This window comes from Natrix helvetica (genome assembly GCF_964273705.1).
Source record: "Natrix helvetica genome assembly, chromosome: 4".
NCBI lineage: Eukaryota > Metazoa > Chordata > Lepidosauria > Squamata > Natricidae > Natrix > Natrix helvetica.
In genome coordinates, this window is record NC_138550.1 from 89,266,836 (window position 1) to 89,286,948 (window position 20,113).

Below are 20,113 nucleotides of genomic sequence, written 5' to 3' on the forward strand. Positions count from 1 at the left end.
TTCAGTTTTCTGACACATTTTTTCAACTTTCCAATAAAATAAGTCCAGCCTAAACTGGGCTATGAAATATTATAAATTTTTCATACTTGAATTCTTTACAATATTTCTTCTATTTCATTATTCATTAGACTTTATTACCTTGGAGTGTTTCACATTTGCATTAGCTAAAACAATAATCTTCCAGATTCATAAAACCATATTTCTGAGAATGACTTGATTCAAAAATCAAGAACAATATACCTAGCAACCACCCAATATTTTCCTCACAAATTTGTTTAGCAGTATTGCTACTTTTTTTATCCAAAACTGTTACAAATCAGAACAGCAACTCACAAGATATTAGTAATAGATATATTACACCAGAATAAAACACAAATATAAAAAGGCAACATTAAAAATATGGTTTTCTGCCTGAATGAGAGCTAAATAGCTTGAAATAGATCTATACTAGTCTCCCTTTATTTATTTATCAGCACAAATACAACACACACACACACACACGTATGTATGTATGTATTTGTGTTACAACCCCTGGTATGCCCAAATATGGGAGGGAGCTTTTCTGTCTACTCCCCTTTCTGTCCTTTGGCTCATTACAGAGGACCATCCAGGCAGGAAACCATATTTTTATTTTTAATGTTGCCTTTTTATATTTGTGTTGTATTTGTGCTGATAAATAAATAAAGGGAGACTAGTATAGATCTATTTCAAGCTATTTAGCTTGAAATAGATCTAATATAATCTATTGTTAAGATCTAAATAGCTTGAAATAGATCTATACTATGTGTGTGTGTGTGTGTGTGTGTGTGTGTGTGTGTGTGTTGTATTTGTACTGATAAATAAATAAAGGGAGACTAGTATGGATCCATTTCAAGCTATTTAGCTCTCATCAGCTAGCCATACCCTTACTGGGATTTGAACCTGGGATGTGTTACATATTAAGCAGATTTGTTAGCCACTACACCACAGGCTCTCCTCGTTTTATCAGATATAGATAGATAGATAGATAGATAGATAGATAGATAGATAGATAGATAGATAGATAGATAGATAGATAGATAATTTAGGAATCCATTCCTCAAAAACATTTATCAGGATTAATAGTAACACAGGTTAAAGTATTTTGAAACTCCATAGCAATGTAGGGGAATGGGGACACAATGTTTCCCCTTCACTGCAAATGGGAGCCTATGGCCATGTGTTTATCTTGTGTGTGTGTTTATGTGTACAAGTGTAAACTATATTTCAAAACATGGTATGGCTAGGAGAAAATTATACATGATTATTAATTGTATATATAACTATTGATTGAAATTAATTGCTTGTAAAACAAGGTACTCATTTATAAAATTAATCCACATCTATTTATATTAGCCATCTGGTCCCATATGCATGAACCATCCTTCTTCCAGCAAACTGCAAAATAGAAGAAAGATGGTTACATTAAATATGTAGAAGATGCATTATAAAGGGAATGAAAAGGAAAAAAAAAGGGGGGGGGAGTGAAGAAATATGAATGGAATTCAGACCCAGCCACCATAAAATGTGCTTTGGTAGAGTTCTGTTCTTTTTTGTTTGTTTCGTTTTCAAATAATTAGACCTCTGGAAATTGACAAAAACGTTTAAAAAACATTGCACAGATATTCCATACATGGAAATACAATTTCATCTATGAAAGATGCTTGATATAAGAATCTTTTTTATGATTAAGTAGAGAAGATAGTGCCATTTCAGATTATGTGTTCATAAATATATGGTATTTCAGATGGGTTAAATATTAAATTATACATAATCTAAAGGGAGCAGTCTTGCTGAAGCCATTTCAGCTACCCAAACTGCACAGGTCAGTTAATTTTCTTCCATATGGCTCAAATAGACCAGTCAAACAATTTATTTACAAGCCCTTGTAAAAATCTATTAGCAATTTGATTGTGTGAATGCTGTGCCAGGCAAAACTACTTTGGTAATATTTTGATATGATTTTTTTCCTGTCCTCATTGGTAATAGAATTGTGTTTTAGTAGAAAGAGCAAAATACAGTTCTTTGCCTCAGAGAAAGATTTAAAGATAAATACTTTATAATTGGAAGAAAACTATACAGTCCAACTATTTCTGAAGTATTACATCGCTGCATTATGAATTTATACCAAGGGAAAGTTGCAACCACAGCAAGATTCATTGGTTAATCAGAAACACTCTTTGAGAGGTGAGTGGGATTGTGGTCCATTCTCTTGTCTTTCAAAAACAAATCCCTTGTGCTTTTCCTTTAGGAGTACTTGTATCTTTTATTTGTGGCTATCTACTGGTATATGAGTAATTATTGTTACAAGGCTGAAATCACCACATAAATAATGTTTTAAAATGGTACCGATTTATTGGGTATTTTATTGACAACATTATATAGTGTTCAGGTAATGGACTAGGATTATGAAGTACAATTAAAATACTGTCTCAAATTGAAGTCACTTCTTGGCATCAGCATGAAAGGAGTTTGGCATTGTCTTCTTCAACTTCCCAGTCTAGTTCAACTTTCTGAATTTCCCTGGTGACTTTTCATCCAAGTACTGACCAGTCTGGATTCCATTTAGCTATCAGACATCAGGCAAGGTACTCTAAATGCTGCCACTAGTTAGTCAAGGAAAATCGAGATTCAGCTCCATGTACCCTAATGAAAACGGAATTACTTACTTCGAATAATTGATTATCTCTCAGCTCAATTTACATCACAGGGGGATAGAATTCAAGAGAAAGTATTGTATACCTTACCTTGAGCTCCTGAAAAACTGACTAGAAATATGTTTTCATGACAATTAGTGTAGTCATTTTAATTAGTGGTATTATTAAGTGTACTGTTTCAAATAATAGAAGCCAGACTCTTAATCCTTAGGTTTAAGTCTTTGGATTTAATCAAAAATGTTCTATTTCCAGCCTATTAAATTCTGACAAAGTTTTCTTTTTGACATGCCAAATCTTTTAAGCTCATTTTCTTCTTGACTAGGAGACCTCTGCTGTCAAGTCATGATTTCATGTGGTTATATCTTAAAATGATTTCTAAACTATCATTAGGACAAAACAGTATTCTGGATTGTTTACTTTCTTTCCTCTCTGTCCATATCAGAAGTTCCTAATATATATTTTGTGATTCATTTTCATTAGTCTCCAAAGAAAAAGGTCATGTTTTTTAAAAAAAAAAACTTGTCATGGTTGTAGGTAGATTTGTTTCAATAAGAAGAAGTTTCGTCTAGTGGTTAAGGCACCAAGCTAGAAACCAGGAGATTATGACTTTAGGCATGAAAGCCATCTGGATGACTTTGAGCCAGTTACTCTCTCTCTCAGCACATCCCACCTCACAGGTTTGTTCTTGTGATAAAAATAAAAGAAGGAAAGGGGTATTAGGTATATTCATTACCTTGAGTAATAAAATAATAAAGGCAAGATAAAAGTTAAATAAATAAATATTTAAAATTATTGAGGAGAGAAAAAGCAGTTAGGTTCACTTTATTTTAGTTCTGCATAGGATTTCACAGTGGGGTAAAGCTCCAACACAAATTCTAACAACAGGGGAAAAAATAGCTTTGAATGTTTCATTAGGATTTTTGTTTTCCTTCATGAAACATTTTGCTGGATGTTGACTCTGCCACAAACATCAACTAGTCTAGTGAATTATAAATGCTCCTTTGAAGTACTTAACACAGATATTTATCTATCCATCAGCACATATAAAATCCATTTACAAGAGTTATGTCATATATCACATTCCCATAACTGCAGCAGTACTCAGCATGCTTATTGGGAAATCATATTTGTACATGTAGCTTTAGGGCTTCAAAAATATTTTCTACGTAATCTTGCTTGAAGAGAAGTATTATTCCTAACATTTCCATGGTCAAATGAAGCCTATAAATATTTTTTTTCCTTAATAAAAACTAGATTCCCTTTTGAAAATGTATGAAGTGAGCTAGGCTTGTAAACTTTTTAATGTTTTCTTTCTTCTCATAGTAAAAATGCCCCATGCTACTGGGCTGCCTAGAAAGATTTTTAAAAAGAACCTTTTTCTAGGGAGCATTTAATCATTATAGCATAAAATATTTAGAATTGCCTTTAACTTGTCCAGAATACAAGGAAATCTAGGAGTAAGCTCATATGAAAGGTTTCATATATCATATGTACTCAGCTATTCGCTGTTTTAATAACTTCTTACAAGGAAATTGAAAATGAGGGCTTAATGAAGAAAGAGTGCCCCTTAAAATATCAGTGTGTTGGATGACATCATGGATAATGTGCTCAGGATGGTAGCTTAGAAATATGATCTTTTTTTCTTAAAGAAACAATCACAAGTTCAAAAGCTTCTGCAGAAAGCAATGAAATGAAAATGAAAGCCCCCCCCCCTTTTAAGGAACATATGGTGGCAAAAATAAAAAAAATATACATATATATATATATGTAGACTTTGCCATTAAATACCAAATACCAATATCTACTGTATATGGCACAAAATAATCCCATAAAATTGATGGATAAACCAAGAAATGCTTTTTCCTCCCTAAATTGTATTTATACATCTTAAACTCCCTCACCCATTTACCCTCACTTAATTTCATTGCATTAAAATGTTACATCTCATTTAAACAACAAAAGAATAAAAATGTTTCTCTGTTTTTCAGCATGCTGGGCTTGGTGTTTCCATTAAAGTTAAAAGAAATACTTTATCCTTCTTCTTCTTTTAAAGCCACATCTTGTCAGCTCAGGCAAGCCCACTGGCTTGGAGCTGCCATTCGGCCAGGGGAGTGGAAGGAAGAAGAAATTCACCTATAAGAGAAAGAATAATTGAGTGTTTTGTGTTTGTTCATTTGTTTTTGTCATTCAACTCCAACCTAGTTCTGAGTCCTATTTTACATTTTCCTACTTAATTACTATCATTATTTTTATATAGCCATATCACATTAACTCTGGAGAGCATGCAATAAAAGCTTCAGTAAAACATAACATTTAATAACAAGCTCTACAAAGCCGATCTTAAAATAATTCAACATAAGGAACCATAACTGAAAGAAGAAAGGTATCTAGATATTCCTTGCTTGTAGCTGAAAGCGAATTGAAAAAGAACCATCTTTAATTATTTCCAGGAATTTCCATAGATATACATCCAGAATGCTAGGATGGAAAGGCCATGTACACCTTTGTGGAGGCTACACAATGTAGGAACTTCCACTGAAAAGTCCTTTTCTAACAAATGCAAATTCAGAAGTTTTATATTTACCTGTTCTAGTTGTATTTATATTTGCATTTATTAGTTTGTCAAACATGTACAAAATAGCAGTATAAATATAAACATGGATATAAATGAAAGAAATGAATCCAAATAGATGGGGACAGTAGGGCAGGGATTTTCTGGATTTATCAAAACAACCGTTGACTTACCTGAACGGTCCTTCTATGTGCGCTGCGAGGGGAATCCAAGCATGGGTTAACTTTGTCCATTAGCCTAGAGACTGAGTTATGTAATTGTTGACCACACCGCCTCTGACAGGATGGGTCAGTTTTGTATGAAGGTCAGCCATATGAAGATGTGCATCAATGTCACTGATGGCCATAGCCAATAGAGGTATCGATAAAGTCACGTCCAGAGTAGAATCAAGTCATCAAATCAGTGTCTATGAGAGTGCCTGGATCAGCCAAAGCTGCGGGGCGGGTTTGGATTCCCCTCGCAGTGTACATAGGACCCTTCAGGTAATTTCTTGTCCCCATTGCTGGGTGGGGTAACCACAGTTGGTTGTGCCCACTGCTTTTGAACAATGTCAAAAAATAATTTGGGGAAGGGAATGACTTCCTGTTCTGAAACTTGTTCTGCAAATAAACGTTCCGTCGCATCCAGACCCACCACTGTACTAGCCTGAGTGGCTGTTCCACCCATGTTACTGGTGGCTTTCGCCTTATACAACAGAGATTTAAACAGCGCTGGAACAATCCAGAAGAGGTAGGCTGGTCCTGTGCTAAACCTTCATCGTCTGAAAATTCCATGTCTGCTACTTCCTCTTTTTCCACCAAGGCCGATTCCTCACTATATACTGAGGGTAGAGGTGAAGAGGGGTCAACCTGAGGATTGGGTAAATCCATAGGCATGGCAGCAGCTCTGGGAACCTGGGCCCTGTGATGCAGTTCTGCATCCACGCCCTTGGAAATTGCTGCTGATATCATTCGGTATAAATCTGGGGGAAGGCCCAGTTCTTGGCCTTCCACAGGCCTGAGGCCTGCAGCAGTAGGGGTAAAAGTAACTGTAGGCCCTGCACGTGGGAACGCCTGGGCCGAGGCCAGGCTTATTTTTGAGAGACCCGGAAGAGATTGTGTCCCCAATTCCCCCTCCTCAGAAGTTGGTGCTTGGGGCAAGGGAAGATCAGGGGACCAACCCTGGTTCCCTCGAAGATGCAGGGAGGAAGCAGGGGAATGCTGCTGAGGAACTAACACAGGAGATGAACCGCTGGCCACTCCAGAGGCCTTGGCCAATGTCTTGGGCTTATCTTTGCGCCTATAGGCCCTATCTGGGGCCGTGGAGGAGGCCCAAGGTTTTTGGGTAGAGGCCCTGGTAGTGGCCCTGCTAGCCCTTGGGGTAGCTTCGGCCTCAATGGGGGATTGGGAAGCATTGGTGGGCCACACAGTACCTCTGGAGATAAATTGGTCTGCCATGATATTAAGTAGGCAAAGTGAAATGGCTTAATCTCCCTGACTCAAAGGTTTTTAAATCACCAAGGTTGATCCATAACTCAGAAGAGCTGCTGCAACCTTCTCACAGCCGAGCAAACAAGGCAAGAGAGGGAACAAGGGAGAGAGCCGTTGATGCAATGTCGCTAATTGGGCACAAAAGTGAGGACCACCCCTCATGGCCATCCATGCACGCGCAAAAAGAGGCCGGCCAAAATGGCGCCCGCAACTTAGACGGGACTTTTGAATTTGCGGTTTGAATTGCTGATGTCTCCGGCTGTGTGGCGGCTCTGCAAACGCCGCGGTGAGCTCGCGGCAAGCTCAGCAGTCTAAAGGGCTTCCAGCGACGATAGGTCTGGGAGATAAACCACATCGACCAGGGCGGGTCGCTCCCTAGGCAAAGCGGTGCGGAGCGGCGAACCGACCCCCAAGCACGTGTGGACAGCTGAGGGAGCGGCGAACTGATTCCCAATCGCAGCTGCAACGTAGATAGGCAGCACGGCCTCAGCGCTGCTATTTCTTCAGCTGCTAAAGCTCCGGAGGACAATATCAGCGTGGTGAGTGTTGTGACTGACAGCGAACTGTCATCTCCCCACTCTGTCCCATAAGGTCACTTTATCACACACAGAAATTAAGATGAATCCAAAAAATCCTGAGTAATTTGTCAATTAGTCTAGAGAGAGATATATATATGTCTCTTCAGGCTGGACTGAGTTAAAAAACTGGGCCATCCAGTCAGAGGAGGCATGGTCAACAATTACGTAATTCAGTCTCTAGGCTAATGGACAAAGTTAACCCATCCTTGGATTCCCCAAGCAGCGCACAAGAGAATGGCTAGTTACATGTAGCTGAATACAGCTACCTGCAAGCATGCTTGTGGGGGGAAAGAGACGCTCTGAGATCTCCTCCTTCCTTCCAGAAGCCAAGAATGCAGTGGTGCAATTCAGCCGGTTCTATTCAGTTTGGGCGAACTGGTAACGGTGGTGGCGGGAGGCTCCACCCATCTGCATTTGCATTTTTGATGCTCTGAGTGTACATGGAAAGTCCTGTGCATATGCAGAGGTGGTGTGAGTGCTCACATTTGCGAACCGGTAGAGAAGGTAAGTTGATTTCACCCCTGCAAGAATGTTTATGCAGCTGCTTGCTCAGCTTTGGCCTGTATCATTTTGGTGTGTGCTTTAAGGTTTTGTTTTTTTAAGCCATGGCTCTTTTGTGGCTGGGGACTGAAACTAATTCAAAGGGTTGGCATTATCATCTTATTGTTTGATTTATGCCTAGCTGACTCTTGGAAAACCAAGCTGACTCTTCCAGCCTATAAAACCAAAATAGGCAAGCTGTTCCAGGGATCTGGGAACACTGTGCATGTGAGGTCTAATGAGGCTAATGGAAGGACTCTGTTTTGTTCCTGAAAACCTCAAGAGTTTCCTTAAGGCTGTAATTATAATTTCAACACAATAGAAGACTCTCAATAGACCTGGTATTTTGACTGCATTGTTTGGATTTAGGTCCAGTTAGTTAAGGAGATCTGGCTTCAGATAGTTAAATAGAGTCAGTATCTATAATGGCACAAATGTTTGGTTTATAACTGGGAAGATCCAGGTTCAAGTCCACCTCACATATGGAATTTCCCCATTTCACACTTTGGAGGACATCATATCTCATTAGGCTTTTGTTGTAGGGAAAATTGATCAGAGAATGTTTTAAGAGACAGTCTTGCCACACACTGTAAGCTCCTGGGATAATCAAAAGCTTGCAAAGCTTGCAAAAATAGGGAGAGCTGAGTGTTGGTCACCAGCTTTGCAGTTTATGCTGGAATATGGCTTCAGTGAAATGTAGAGAGAACCTCTGAACCACTGAAAATCTCTCTTTGGAGGACCAAAAAAGCAGCATTTTTGTCTGCCCAGAATGACTGATTCAAGGTGACTGTTGAGTCTTCCCCTTGCCCAGGGAGCAAATTCATAAATGGCTTCTCAGATCTCATTATCTTTTTAAAAAAGTGCTTCCTGCTTCTTCTTGTATTCACAGTAATAAGTACTGATGAGATTTGTAATCCAAATAACCTTTCAAGAGATGTCTGTGTGTTTGCTCCATTTCTGTTCAACAGCCGTTTGATCTCTCAAGGCAGCGGAACCATTAAACCTGAACAGAGGGCACCTTTCCAAGGAAAAGGGATAATTGCCCTGTAATAACCTCATGTTTCCTTACTTATTTGCTAAATTACGAAGTGTATTTGCTTAAGAAGTTTAAAATCATGCAATATTAGGATTTCAGGGGGGAAAGTAAGGACAAGCTGAAAAAAGAAAGTTTCATTATGCTTCCATTTCTGATAAATGGGATAAAAGTGGTAGAGGAAACAGCATTCATCTTGACACTTAATCAAATTGTATGGCCAGAAATGTAATAATAAAATAAAATAAAAATCCGCAGCAGGATTTCCAAGCTAGAGATTCTGTAGGGAAGAAATATTAGAATTTCCGTCAGAGTCTATTGAATTCATTTTGGATTCTTGTTCAAAAAAGATTCTTTACAGAGTACACCTCAATGCATGACACACACATATCCCAAATACAATAAGGATAGTTTTGAGGATGCTGAGTTTAGCTTTTGGGAAAGCTGAAATTGTGTTATGGAGCAGAGTATATAAATGGCTTATCAAAGGAGCAGTTGCTGACTAGAATAAAAGCAAATCAAACTATAATATTGATTGTATGGCTTTTCTCATAACTAATGACATGGCCAACACAATAAGCTTCCAGAAAATCAGGTTACATTGTAGAACTGTTTAATGAAATTGAAGCTTCAAATAGAAATAATACAAAAGATATAGTATCTACACTAGCCATATCACTGACAGCAATGACTCTATGCAGGCATGAGGTCTGAATGAAAAATGATGCCTCCAATGTCATAACTTGCCAACAGATGACAATGCTGATGTGCTAGAAGATGCTTTGACATGTTCCTCAGCTTCTTCCCCCCCCCCCATCAGTTGATGCATAGTTGCTATGAGAAATGTATATATGGCTATTATTTGTAGCCTGAAGTATTTTTCAGTTAGCTTTGAACAACTGGCTGCAACTAATTATTTCCAATTGAAATTCATTGTTGAATGCAGATTGCTTATGGTGATGGCTATGATATGAATACGGTGCATTGCTGGGTAAAAAAATAATAATAAGGATGTTGAAGCAGGAAGATCTGATTTGTGTGATGAAGAAGAAAGCAGATGACTTGTGACAAAACGTGACAAAGTCCACATGAGAAAGGTTGATGAACTGATTAAGAACAGCAAAAGGAAATTGCTGTCAAGTTTGGTATTTCACAGAAACATGTGGATTGCATTATTAATGTTCTTAATATTGGAAGGTCTGTGCAAGATCTATTCCTTGCATGCTGATGGCAGAGAAGGAAACTTCAAAAGTTGAACTTTAGTGGCTGTCACGCTATGAGAAAGAAAGTGAGGAATTTCTCCACAGCATTGGGCAGCTGATGATACATTGGTTCATCATTATGACCCAGAAGGAAAATACAGGTCGATTGAATATCATCCACAAAACTTTGCCCGCATGCCTATCTGTCTATTTCAAAACCCAGTCTTTGACAAGAAAATTTGTGGCTACAACTTTTCTGAGAGGCAGATGATGTTACGGACATGGATTTCCTTAGACCTGGTACCACTATCAGCTTAGGGCAACATTGTCCTAATCAATTCATCAACTTTTTTTTCCATATGAAACTGATTCTCAGGGGTCACAATTGATTATACAGATCAGGACTCTGGGCCTTGTATTGCAAGATTTAAACTTTTAAAATGACAGTTATGCAGATACACAAGAGCTCATTTCAAGGATTATTTTTGTCCTTCATTTAAACTTATTTAAACTAAACCTGCGAGACAGTTTGATATAGTGTTTAAACATCAGGCTAGAATGAGAAGACTGTGAATTCTAGACCTACTGTAGACATAAAGCCAGTTTAGGCCAGTCACTTTCTCTCACTCTCTCTCTCAGAGTGGCAACTGTAGCACTCTCCTGCATTAAACATAAATTATGGCTTATCAGGATGTCCAAATCCTTCTCATAAGTACCATAGTAAGGCAAATATCACCTATGTTTTACCTTAGCATTTAACTTTTTATATTAAGTCAGAACCTTACACTGTCATTAAACTGCATATAATTTGATGCAGCCCAAAGTTCAAATCTGTCATGATTTTTTTTAAATCTTGAACCTGTTTTCAGTAAGTTTGTGTCATCCACAAATTTAATGAGCATTTAATTTATCCTGTCACCCAAGCTATTTATCGAAATGTTGAAGAGCAAAGCCCTGAGACATCCCACTACTTATATCTGTCAGGGCCACATTGGGTACAGTTGTTTGGCCAACTGAAAACCTATCTAGTAGTGGACTGATCATACCACAATTTTACAGAACAGACTGTTGAAATTCAGGTAACTTTTCTAAGTGTCAATGAAAACTAGGTTTTGAGCAAAGTAGTATCAAAATTTATAGGCTAGGAAAAGAAGGGCACTATATGTGATTCTCTGCTCCACTTTGCATTGGGTAGCAAGTCAAGGAAACCATAATCGATGTATGAGTTCAATAAAATAGCTAAAACCTAAAGAAATAGGTCCCATAGGGGAAGCAGATGCAACCTAGAGAAATGTCTACTTTTCTCCATATAAGATTGCAGCAAATGAGTACTATCTATGCTTCCAGAAGGATGACATAAGATGATGTGAAAGAATTATCATTATGAACTTTTATGTAAAAAAAACCCCATTCATACTGTGAACCAACCTCTGCATTTTAAAGTTCATTTTTTTAAGAATAGGATGAAGAAGGCTCCATTCTCAATAACATGCATACTTAACACACACAAAGATGTCTGATTGCTCAAACCCTTTTATTTTTAAAGTATGAGAGTGAGCAATGAAATGTGGTTAAGCCTGACTGTGCACAAAGATGGCCCATGTGTGCTCTGTGAGTAGCAAAGTGTGTCTCCCAATCTAGCTATTATTGGATATAATCAGGACTAAAAGAGCAGAAATAAAATTAAATGATCCATATGATAAAGAAGTTTATTCATACAGTAAAGATTGTGTGTGTGTGTGTGTGTGTGTGTGTGTGTGTGTGTAGATAATTATAGTAGGGGGGGAAAGGAAAAATCAAAGGAGAATATTCTGTCAGTCAATAATACAAATTGCTTTCTTGGAATGAAGTTCAAGCTACTTTGAATGTTGAATAAGAAGTACCGTAGTATTTGAACTGGGACAATGAATCCTTCAAAATACCCAAGTTGAAATAACTACACTTTCTACTAGGTCCACAAAGGATTTTGCCTCAGTAGTTTTCCACCACAGAACCAGTGTCATTCTGCTCACTGAGGCAAGGAGGTGATAGGATCTGGATCAATGAAATATTTCAATGTTACCCTGAAGTCTTGACTAGAGGTCCCAAAATCCAAAGACGAATCTTTGCATGTGACAGATATACACTGAACTTTTTAAATGTATATTGGAACATCCAGCAGAGGCAGTTTGAGTGGGTGATATGAAACTTTATGGCCATTAAAAGCAGGGAAAGCACATTGTTTCATGAAGTACATTAAGTGTTTCATTGGAGTCTTCTTTTTAAAAATAAAAAAAAATTATTGGTTTTTTAAAACATTTATAAGGAAAAGGGTAGGTGGAATGGTATACAAATTTTGGCAGTTGCAAGTATGGCAGACGCCCCCTCCCTCCAAACTCATAAGATACATCTATGTATAAAACATTAATACAAAATCGTATAAAATCAGCATATTAATTCTATAAAAAATTTTCAATCAGCTTATATATTATGATATATAGTCTAGATATAATTTCATTATTACTTTCGGTCTGTTTATAACAATGTGATTTTCTTATTCATTTTTGTGATCTGAGCTTTCTTAGTGTTGCCCCTTCTCCCCCCGCTGGCAGAGCTCCGGCCCCTCCCGTGTCCTGTGTGACCGTTGAAGAGTCTTCTGTTTTTTCTAGGTTCGCTTTATTTTTTTCCATAAAGGCCTGAGCCTCTATGGGTGTATTGATTCTGATTCTTGTCTCCTCCCAGAATATCAGCATCCCTTCAGGCATCAACCATCTAAACCACACCCCTTTCTGGTATAATTTATTCGCCAATTGCGAATAATTTTTCCTTTTCTCCCTAATTTTTTTTGGGATCTGCTTCAAGATGGTTATCTCCCTGTCGTGATATGTCAATACTTGCCCCCTTTGTACACCCAGAATTATGTCTCTTGTGCTTTTCCTGAGAAATTTGATATGGACCTCCCTGGGTACATTGTGTGTTCTGGCATATGCTGAGTTCACTCTATAGACCAGGTCTATCTCCCATTCCATCTGTTGTTTGTCTTTGTGTATATATTCAGCTAAAATATTAGTCATGATGTCCCTTATGTTTTCCCCATCTGCTTCTATAACATTTTGAAATCTAAGATAAAAGGACATTCTCTCAAATTCTGTTTTCATTTGTTGTATATCAAGTTCTTTGTTACCCTTCTGCAAAGCTTCTACCCCCCCCTCGCCTCCGCCACCCCACCCTCCACAAGGTCCAGTCTCTGTGAGTTCTTATAAATTTGGACTTGATTCTCTTTAATTTCTTCCTTCATTTCCTTTAATTGTTTCTTAATTTCTTCCTGGCCCTGTATGAGTTGCTGAAGCATTTGTTGCAAATCCATCTCTGTACTCTTAGGTTGCATCAGTTCTGTAATCTTTGACTGTGTGGCAGGACTGGATGTTGCAGATGTCGGTGCAGAGGTAGCAAAGCCAGGTTTTCCAGGTGGTGGTCTTTTTGGAGACATAGTTTATAAAGCAGAGAGATCAGTCAGTGTAGAGACTGGACAGGTGAAGAAGTAGAGCAGGCAGATGAGTTCAGGAGGCAGAAGATCCAAGCAGCTGGGAGTTTCTTTGGTCAGTCTAGCAATAGAGGAAAATTTTCTCTCCAGAGGGTTCAGGAAATAGCAATCCACAAGAGATTCTTCTGGGTGACACGGAGACAAAGACCGGAAGCCTGAATTTTAAAGGTGGAGTCAGGTTTCACAGTTCATGAAGACAACGGAAGTGTGCCATCTTGCCCTGCCAGCTTTGGGCTCAGAGGCATAATAAAATTTTAAAAGTTCAGAAAATTCTCAGTTCACCCATAAGTTCTGGAACTAAATCCAATGAAAGTCACTTTTACAGGGGTGAGGCATCATTAGTTGGCTCTCCCCCCTCCTCCTTCCCCTGGGGGCGAAAGCAAAATCTTCTCAAGCCGCTTGTCCAAGGGGGGGGAATCCCCCTCCCTCTAGCCGCACCTCCAGCAAGAATCCGAAAGTTTAACTTTTTAAAAACGCTGAAAAGTCCATCATTTCAAAAGAAAGGGAATGAAGAAAGGAAGCCTCTCACCATACCGCCGCTGCTTCCTTCAGAAGTATGTTGTCCGCTCGGCATGGAACGAGATGCATGCGCGCCCTCCAAAACTGCTCCCCGGTGCCTAGAGCGAAGCGGAGAAGCCCCCACCAGCCGCCGCCGATGCAGGGGCCCTCCACGAGCCGCTCCCTCGGCAGGACGCCTCTTTGGGGCGTCCTGTGCCCCCCCAGAAGCGGGGGAAGCCCACCGGGAGAGCGGGAGCAGGCAAAGGCTTACCTGTCGCCATAGCCGCCGGAACCGGAAGTCATTGGAGTCTTCTTCAAAGTAAAGCAGTTGCTTTAATATCTCCACAACTCTCTTTTCCCCTTTAACTTGTGTATATCTAATATTCTTCTCCTCAACTAATCTTTGAAATTCCTTTTGAAGTTGAGATATGCCGATGAGATAGGAAGAAAAAGACTCCATATTGATTATGTTAAATATTGCACAGGCTTATCAACCACACTTTATACTTAAATCTACTATCTTTGCTAGGTAACAGTAGATTATTGTGATATTGATTTTAAGATAAATGTTATATTTTATTAAATCTGGCTATAATGTACTTTTCCAATGGTTTTTGGAAAAAAATAATTGCTTTTAATAAATAATTAAAAGGAAAACAGCTGTGTAAAATCTATTACCTATGAATCTTTGTTGTAAGTAAAACATTTCTGGAACTCTCTAAAGCAATCTGAAACTAAAAAGTCAATAGAATATTTTGTTGAACCATTAATTAATTAATTAATTAATTAATTAATGTCTGTGTGTGTGTGTGTGTGTGTGTGTGTGTGTGTGTAATATATTTTATATATTTCAGTGTTCTGCAAAACCTAAAATTATTTCAATTTAAACAGAGAAAGCATCCTGATTCTCATAGGGATATTCTCCTTCAGTTATACAGATCTATAGAATCCTTGGTGTTCTCTGAGCCTTGTATTTTCTTGCAGACATCTCATTACCTGGCTAGGTAATATCTTCAATACTAAAAGAAATTGGGTTTACTCTCTGTTTATATATAGCTTGCCTTACCAGTGTTGATGGAGGTATTGTTTTTTGCTTGGTATTTTACTACTGCTGTTTACTACTTGTTTGTCTGGTGATGCTCCTGCTGTTAGTCTCACAATCAAGTAGTAAACGGCCTAAGCAAGGAACTATCAACTCAACAGAATTAAGCAACAAAGGACTTTGACCTGCTGGACATTTCTAGGACTTTCAATTGTGCATAGACAGGAGAGAGGAACTTTTTTGATCATAGTAAAAGTACAGATATTATACTTATTTCCAAAGAAGTTCCTATTTTGGCTAGTGTTATTATTTTCAGTGACCTGACAGTGGAAGAAACATGTTACCAAGTCCAAGATTTGAAGGAGGAGTTTGAGGAAGAGGTCTGTTGTTCATTTGTCTTCAAATAAGTTTCCCCTAGGAGAACTGAGCTAGGAGGCTGAGCTAGGAACCACAAAGTTCCCAATTCATTTCTAAATCTCTTCCACAAACTGCTTAGGTAGTATTAAATAAGCCACTCTCTTTCAACTTTAATCCCCTATTTGCACTATAAAGCATAGTAATAGCTTGATTTATTTCACAGCTGGCTTAGGATCCTGCTTCTTCCACATGCACATGTCCAGATCATAGCAAAACTCCAATTTCTAGTGTCACAGGTATTCTTGTGTGGAAGGAAACAATCTATGTTCAGAACTGATAAATCAACACCCCAGAATGCTTTAGCATTCATTTCACTGCTTGACATTTCACTGCTTCAATCAGGCTGCAAAAATGTTACTAGCCTCATTCCCAGCTGCCTTTAGAGGCTAAAAACAGTTAAAAAAGAGGAGCAGCTACCAGCCACAAATTAGTTGTCCAGCCCTTGCTTCATAGTGGTCAGAATCTACATGTTATATGCTTTAAAGACTTCAAAGTGCTATATAGATGGTAATTGCAGTCAAGATCAACAGTCAAACTCAATCCCCTTACTGCTATCAGATGATAACTTGGAGTTTGACAGCCAAAGACCTGGTAGACCTATTCCAGACAAATTTCCACTGACATCTTCTCTCCATTGCCTAGATCCAAGGAAAGCTTTCACAGAATTGTAAAGCCTTCTTGTGCTGCAGTCCGGTAAGTAATGTTTTTTTTCCATATAGAAATTTAAGTTATGATGAATCACAACTTTGCTTTTCCTGGAGATACTATAAAAGGAAGTAAAGCATGGTAGTGGGAAAGTCTCAGTAGGAGCAGTAACTACTCGATGTATTTCTCTGCTTGATTGCTGCTTGCAAAGAATAGAAATTTGAGGCTTAAAAAGCAAAATTCAACAAACACCATCATGTTTCTGGGAATGAATGTGTGATAATCCCAATTTATCTCTTAAACAGCAACCATTTTTACTCCTAAAACATGTTTTCTAAGGCAGCAATTCTCTACATTCTTTCCAGAATCAAGTACCACTGAGCAACTGAGATTGAGCTTTTTTTAGGATATGTATGTTATGGCTTCTGGACAAAGTTTTCAGGTTTCAGCCAAAACCACTTTGGTCATCCTTGTAATTTACTTGTAGACATTTACTACAGTGTTTCCAATTTTTTTTTAGTGATTTAGAAACGCTCTAGCAGGAAAAAAAATCAGAAGGGTATGGTTGCTAGAGGTACAGTGATAACAATACACAATTATTCTTGTTTATTTACCTTTTTTGCAACACAGTGAACATATTTTATGCATACCCACAGTGCGAAATTAAATAGCTGGAAATCAACAGCTAAAAAATCAGCATATATACTCCATTGAAAAACCTGGAGAATTACTGCCAGTAAAGTATTTCCCATATTCCAAAGCTTGCAATTTTATGAGTAAATGAGGATGAACAGCATATAAATTGAGGGCTACCTATGGCTCATATACCTTCTCATTTCACCAGAATAGAACCAATGGTGAATTACTTTAGGTAATTGTATGAAAGAATTAGAAAAAAAAAATTAACTATAAAGAACATCAGTTTAGAATGTTAAAGTCTGATCAAGCAAGATCTAAATTTTCTTTTGCCAAAGAAAAGATTAGGGGAAAATGAGGCCTGGTTTACATTCCTCATAGCAAGCCTTAGCTAAACTAGCAGAGTCGTATATTTTCTACAGATTATTTAAAACCCAACTCTTTTTCACCTGGGGGACATATTTTACAGTTCCACACTTGAGTATGGTTGGTAATAGTTCTTATAATGGAAAGAAGAATTAAGGGATTCTGTTCGTTCTTCTGGTAATAAAAGATCCAAGAAATGCAATTCATATTTAAATCTATTGTTGAAAAAGGAGCAGAATAAGTTTTAATTTAGAGATCTCCTGGCCTCATTTCCTTGAAAGAAAATGATATTAGAAATAGGTTCTCTGATTATGCAGATATTAGGGATTTTTTTGTTGTTATTGTTTTTATTAGCCATGTATGATTTGCTCTCTGAGTTTCTTTTTGTCTTTAGCACCACTTTCTATTCATTAAAATAATCTACACCACTTAACAGTAATTCTTGAGAATTAGGATATATACACACATGATTCATTTAGCCTGTAACTGTCATAGTCACTTTCCTCCTCCTGGGTGCAAGGAATAGATGACATCACAGTTGTCTGATCCATTGTGAAATCAATATTTGGCTATGTTTTTCGGAACTGATTCATAGCAAAGATACATTTTGACCACAGTGCTTTTTAAGTTCCTCAGAATCGATCCTTTCAAATACTTAAGGGCTTTTTAAAATCTAGCAGTTTACCCAAAGATGGCTCCATGGTGTTTTCCAAACTTCTGTAAAAGCTCCTGCTACATACAACCTCAACAGGTTTCTGCTTGTCTAAATTTCAACCCATATGACAGAAGATTGAAGGCAGCGATGAAGTCAATATGACTTTAGGGTCATTCCAAATGGTGTTCATTGCTGACCTTACAAACATTGACATGTTCATTCAGAACTTGAAGCTCATGTTATGAGTGCACTTCCAGCTATTAATTATGAGCTGACAATAACTGGATTTACACATTATTTTTATAACTAGATTTAACATTTCTGATGCATATAAAGGACTAAAGTAACTAAAAGACACTTATGATGGAAATGGTTCTATTTACGTAGGAAATTTCATACCACTGATTCCCTCCCCCTTAAAGTGTACTTTAGTTAGTGAAGCTGGCAATTAAAAAAAATGATATGTTGAAGGGAATATTTAATGTTTAATTATAACCAAGTGATCTACAACAAGTCGAAAGGAACATAATAGAATTGTATTGGCTGTAATAATGGGAATTGCAAACAGAGATGAAAGCCAAATTAGTTTGTATATGTCTTCAAAATTATGGATTCAGCACTCTTAGATTGCATTATTACTTTAATTAACTTGAGTCAGAGTTATTTCATTACATTCACCTGGTTTTGAGTGCCTGCCTAAAAATGCTTTCACCTCCTAAGTTTTGAATTATTGATTTGGGGGATATGACAAATTACTTTTAAACTGGCTCCTAATGTGTTCTTAAATGATAGCATTATGAAAGAATAGTTGTTCCATGTTTTGTTGCTTAGCTGAAGGATTTTGAAAACAGAGGGTAAATATTCTCCTGTTCCGTACCTGTCTGTTAGTGTTTATAATTGGTAAGACAATTGTTAAACGATTAGAATGAATTGTTTGTGCATTCTGAGATCAAGGATAATTAGAAGTCAAATTAAAGGAGAGAAAAACCAGTTTTAGAATGATTGAATGTCCATAGGTACTCAAGAAAAGTGTTTTCTTAGTTTCCTTGAGGAAAAGAGCACATTATATCTAGTAGAGAGAAGTGTTGATATTTCACCTTTCACTCTCTGGCAGTAAAAATCTGCTGAGCCATTTTGGACCCATCCCTGACCATCCTAGTGCCTCCCAAATATACTGGGACAGCAAAATCCAGAATTTTCAGGCAAAGTCTAAATATCCATTTGTTGGCAATTCTAAAAGTCCTAGCCCAAATAGAACTGATGGTTGCTAGGTTGAATACATTTGCTTCTTTTCATAAATCAGAATCTTTCATACAGAGGAATACCATTTCTACCCCTTGTCCAAATAATCAAGATGGTACAAAGGTTGTCATGCAAACAGCAATAAAAGCAATTGAATCCCAATGGTAGTGACTAAAAACAAGGACAGTGGGAGGGAACCGTATTTCCACATTTTCAATGAGACCCTCATATTTCCAGAATAAACACATCATGGAATTACTTGAAAATTGGTCAGAAATATTTATAGTAAATGGAACTGTCATTCATAAAAAAAAGTCTGACAAGTTGCACAGTCCAGTCTGAAGACCTTGTTACTTTGGCTTGCTCTTTGTGCTGACTAAACTACTTAGCCTTAAGTGGCACTTATTCATTTACTATTTTCGTCTTTCAAAATTGTGTCTGTCTGTCTGTCTGTCTGTCTGTCTGTCTGTCTGTCTGTCTGTCTATCTATCTATCTATCTATCTATCTATCTATCTATCTATCTATCTATCTATCTATCTATCTATCTCATCAACCATGGATTAGATTCACAATTAATTGATTCACTCAGTTTTGTTTCACTGATAAATCCTGAAATATCTGCTTCCCCATAATAAGTACTAGAACATGGCAGTCTTCATTTTTTATGAAAAAAATAAATGTGATCACCTTGTTTGATGCATGTGCAAAATGTCAATCAATGGATGTCTATAAAATCTAGTCATTAGGAAGTATTGTGCCAGCCACTGAAAATTAACAATTTGTGGTATGCAGGCGTGATGACACCATCCATTTAAATTGGAAAACTTTAATTAAATTCAGCTGAAAAGGTGAGCTTTAGCATCCTAAGGACAATCTTCTATTCTTTGGGAAAATAGCAAAACAAAAACAAAACCTGTGTTGACTCTCAGCCAATCTTTTCTTCTTTTCTTTGATTCCTGCTGTCCAAATGCTGTGTCAGGATCATCAAGATGGAGCAGCAGGTCAGGGGAAAGGTAAGA

The 20,113-nt window shown here is 37.6% G+C and overlaps 1 long non-coding RNA gene across 2 annotated transcripts in view; it reads right to left on the bottom strand.

The window, feature by feature from the left end:
• Positions 1–4,472: 4,472 nt before the first annotated feature.
• The window catches only part of LOC309392251, a 64,914-nt gene continuing 49,273 nt past the window's right edge, over positions 4,473–20,113 (bottom strand). For both annotated transcript variants that reach the window (XR_014175405.1, XR_014175406.1), the window contains one exon: positions 4,473–4,808. This is a non-coding gene — a long non-coding RNA (uncharacterized lncRNA). The remainder of the gene's footprint in view (positions 4,809–20,113) is intronic.